Raw genomic sequence first — 5,029 nt, 5'->3', positions numbered from 1 at the left:
ACATTTTTTTCTCTCTAGATGATGAATAACAGAGAAGCACAATACACATGCACACACATATTTTTCTTATCAAGCAGCTATCACTTTTAAATGGCTAAAAGTAAGACTGTTTTGGTAGGCATATGATAAACACAACTGATGGTTTATTCATTTGACATTATTATTTATTTAACACACTGTATAGAGCATGCATCTCTTTTATCATAGTATTCAGTATGGATGCTCCTTCTTGCTGCATGCATTTCAATGGATGAGACACTGAATCAGCAACAAAGACACTGTTATTTGTGAGAAGCTTTTAGCTTAACAGGAAAGCTGAACTCCAGACACTTTCAAGTACTCATTTTAAATGCTGTCAGCATTTAAGATAAAGCTGGTCTCTAACACCTCACCTTCTGAGTCTCGTTAATTTGTATCTACAGTTAAATCTCGGAGCTCTTGTCACTTTCTTTTGGTGATCTGCTTTTGTTTTGTTTTTGTTTGCTTTTGTCAAGTCCGGTTGTTAAACATACGGACAGCGTGTGTGTCATGTTGTTGATTACCACTCAATTACCCTGATAGCACACGTACATCTTGGAGACTTTTATTTGATGTGTGTGTCACATCACATGTGTTATGCTTCTGTTTTCCCCTGTGACCTATACTGTGTTCGAAATCGCCCCCTATACCCTCATTCCCTATTCCCTACTTCACTATTCCCTACATTACTCCACTAATAAAGTCCACTGAAGGAGTGAATGAAAACTAGTGAGTGAATTCAGACACTGAGTGCGCCGCAAGGGCTTCCCCCTTTTGCATAGTTTGTGCTTGCATTTTAGCAAACTGGCAGCCCCAGTAGTAAGATGAAAAGATTTATCTTGAACTCTGTCATGGAAACTACTAGAATGCATAAACCGTAATTAAACAATTTAATAATCAATTAAAAATTAATTTATACCTGTATGGATTTCACTCTGTATCCACATTGGATAATAACTGAATGATTCAGCTGCAAGCGCCATCTTCAGGCGAGACGCGGGAATTCATTCAAGTTCAACTCGCGACTCTCACGAGCGTACATCAGTTGTACACTCGTTATTGCGGTGCATTGTGGGATTGAATGAGTGCACTCAGTAACGTCCACTATGATTTCAGACACCACTACAAATGGCTGTCCCCTCAAATAGTGCCCTATTTAAGGGTATAGGAGGTGCATGTGTGGAGTGGGTGCTGATAAACAACAACTCAGCGTTCACCATCGGCCCAGCAGAGCCTATCACCACCGCTCCACCAAACCCAGCGCCCAGCCAGCCAGACGGAGCTGAAGCCTGATTCCACCGCAGGCACGGATCCTGTACCTGCCACGGAGAAAGAGCCAGCGAGCCCAGCTGAGCCGTGCTTCACCCCGGAGCCAGAGCCCGTTATGATGTTTGACCAGGTGAGCAAGTCGCCCGTCCCCGAGGGAGTTTTAGTCAAGCTTGAGGGCTTGGAAGGAAGCCCAGCCCACACTCCTGCTGCTGTGTGTGAATGCCATATGGACACTGGGAGACAATTTGATTATTTAGACAAATTTATTTAATAGACTGGATTTCTGAGGTTATTTCTGCAGACACCCCTGTATCTCCTGTGCTCCAAATTTCTCCAGCGCCCCCTGTATCTCCTGTTCTCCAAGTTCTTCCAGTGTTCCCTGTATCTCCTGTGCCCTATGTATCTCCAGCACCTGCTATGTCTGCAGATTGCCCGCCCAGCCTCCCTCTCACCTCCAGCCACAGAAACCCAGACTCCACCTGGGTCCTATGATCCGTCGGTTTCGCCCTGGCTTATCGCGCCCTCAGCTCCACTATGGCACGTCATCCCACCTGCTCCACCAGGCTTTCCTCGTCTCACAGGCTGCGCCTTGGTCAGGCATCATCCTGGTTCCACCTCGGAATTTCTGGCTGCCGGTTGCACCTCTGCCTTCCATCCCTCTGGCTCCACCGGGCTCCGCCTTCCCTCCAGCTCCTCCGTTATCCTCGGACGCACTGGCTCCACAGCGGTCTTCCGTAGCCACATCTCCGCCCCAGTCCCATGAACTGTCAGCTCCACCACGGCCCTCCGGACCTTTGGTGTCACCCAGGCTCCGTGTTTCTTCGGCTCCGTCTGGTTCTCCACTGCGGCTGGCAGCGTTGCAGGAGAAAGCACCCCTGGCTCCTTCCACCAAGTCTCCTCCATGGCTCCTCCCTCCTGCGCCACATCCATTTAACATCTTGCTGACTGTGGCCTGGGTCATCATCTGGCTCCCTCTGCTCCTGGCAGCCCCCTGGCTCCTCCCACCCTCCACTCCCCCTTGGACTGTTTTTGTTGCTGTGGACTTTTGTTTTTGTTGCTCTGCCCTTCGCCCTCCTCCAGAGCCTCCACCCCCCTCCTCAGTTGGACTCTATATGGCGCGAGGCCATATATCCACCTGTGTCTAGTAAATTATCCTATCAGTTCCCTTTGTTTGATTTGTGTATTTAATTCCTGTGTTCTCCTTCATTCCTGGTCCGTTCTTGTTTGATGTAAGTCACGTTTATGTTTGACTACGTTTAAGTTTGATGTGTATATTGTGCTGCTTGTTGGTTCTAATGATTAAATCCTGTACTCCTTGTATTCTGTCGTCCTTGTGCCTTTTGATATACACGTCACATAACAGTTTACATCTGGAAGATGTATTTTTTTAGAGTGTTTGCTCATCTGCAATACGTCTATAGGATGTTTCCTGTCAGATGTCAAATAGATGTTTAGAAAGTGTCTTTAAGATGTTTATGATTTAGAATGTTTGTAAAGCTGACATCTTAAAGACATCTATCGGATGTTTGTAAACAGCAGATGCTTTCCAGATGAAGTGATCTTTAACAGACATCTTGCAGACGTACACGTGCTATCTGTGTAGCTAAGCTAAAGATAGACTTCAGTCTAGTAGCTAGTTACACCATAAGCTATATGCTAAAAGTAGCTTATTTTTTATGAAATATTAAAATTAGTAAGCTGTAACGGAATCATATTTTAGAAAAAAAATTCAACAGAAAAAAACTATAGGCTACTGAATGATTACCATTGGTTCTACGACAGTGTTTCAAAGATACTCCAAGACATTTCAAAGAATAAGGCCAATTTTATTTGCTGTATTTTGCTTTGAAGGCTGCATCCTCACATTTGTTGGCTGCATACTGTGTGTAGCATATGCACACGTATCAGGATAATCAATAAACTTGGGAATGTTCAGAACGCTTTTAGCATGCTGGACTGGGTTATAAAACCATCTCGGCTCCGCATAGTCTGCCATAAGATAAGCCCACTTGACACTTTTGTGGACAAGCGATGGTAAACAGTAAAGTCCAACTTCCTCTCTTTGGTGACTTCAAAAGGAGCACTGACCAGAGACTGAGCAGATCCACATTCCAACACCCCACACACACAGGAACACACAAAAGCACACACACAGGCACATACAGAAACACACAATCATACATTTTTAACTGTATATGCGAACTACCACTATGCTGGAATATATATATGATATATTTTAGAGCCTATGCATGTTTCCTAGTGTTTAAATGAGTGTATTTGTGCTAGTGTGCATTTTAACGATATAATTTTGTCTGTAAACCATAACTTGGTTTCTATGCCTTTCTGACCTATCGAGTTTGATCTCGTTTCAAAGCTCCGGACTCGAGCTATTCATTGAGACATGTCACAAAACGGACAAATGCATTTTTCTATGTGTTTAATGATCCTGTGAAGAACCCACTCCATCTCGAAATCCGATCTGATGGGCATTAAGTATGCAAATTCAGCTAGGAGACCAAACAAAGCAACTTTGCCCGCCAAATAGTGCTGCGCCTCTATTGGCTGCTACAATTCAGGAGGTGTGTTAGCTTGGGTTTCCATAAAGACAACGACACACACCTTCGCTCTCTCTTGTCTCTTCGCGCTGCTCTTCTTCTTCTCCTTTGTCTCCCGACTGACTCACGAGCACCTCGTGCACGGACGCCTCAGGTGACCGCGCTTCCCAACCACGCGCGCAGTTCGGGAGGACCACTTCTTTAGACTCTCTCTCTCTCTTCGGCTAAGTTACTTAAGCTTAAACCTCTTTTGAAAACCCCGCCGGAGAAACCCTCTCTGAAAGGACCAACCCAGCCAGGCGCATTGAAACTGCTACACACGGACTTGAACCAATAAGCAAGTATTATCATTTATCTGAATTTGTCTAAACTGATTTCTGTGCTGGCTCTCTCTCTCAAAAGGGTTTGCGTTAACTGTGTAATTTGCCATCCTTTGATCATCTTTCTTTCCATGTCGTTTCTTCATTCTCACTCGTGTATATATATGTGTATACTTCTGTATATATTTTTGACGTATAATCTCGGTAGCCGTAGCTGCATATATTAAACACATAATTCATGCTCGATTGTTCTGTTGTTCTTTCAACTGAAGACCAAGTCACTTTAACGTTTTTCGATCGCTTTATGCTTTAGTTATTTTCATGGCCAGAAAATAACTCTGTTTATAATATTCTGTGAGGGACTTAGTTTGCTGGACAAACGAACAGTTTCTCTAGATAATTGTTAAACCAGAACTAATCATATATGTAATTGATTATAATTCGTTGTAATTGATTCACAATATATGTTTAATTCCCCGTTGGGTTGATATATGAATCATAATTTATTCATAACCTTATGAATTATTATATTCATATTTCATCCATAAATTAATTAATAACTGTACGAACCGCTACATTCGTTACATGTGTGTCATCAAGGCTGTCTCATTTCAGAAATGCAACCATTACATTCCAAGGTAAGAAAGAAGTTATAGTAATCATGCCTTATTTCAGAAAACCAACTGTTATTCTTCATAAGACAGCCTCAATGACATATGTGGCTGGCAAATGTGAGGGGGCATGAATGAGAAACAACTGATTGATTGGGAAAAAAAAAAAAAAAAAAAATATATATATATATATATATATATATATATATATATATATATATATATATATATATATATATATATAATGTATAAGGGC

This window comes from Megalobrama amblycephala, linkage group LG16 (genome assembly GCF_018812025.1).
Source record: "Megalobrama amblycephala isolate DHTTF-2021 linkage group LG16, ASM1881202v1, whole genome shotgun sequence".
Taxonomy (NCBI): domain Eukaryota; kingdom Metazoa; phylum Chordata; class Actinopteri; order Cypriniformes; family Xenocyprididae; genus Megalobrama; species Megalobrama amblycephala.
This window is presented reverse-complemented; position numbering follows the sequence as displayed.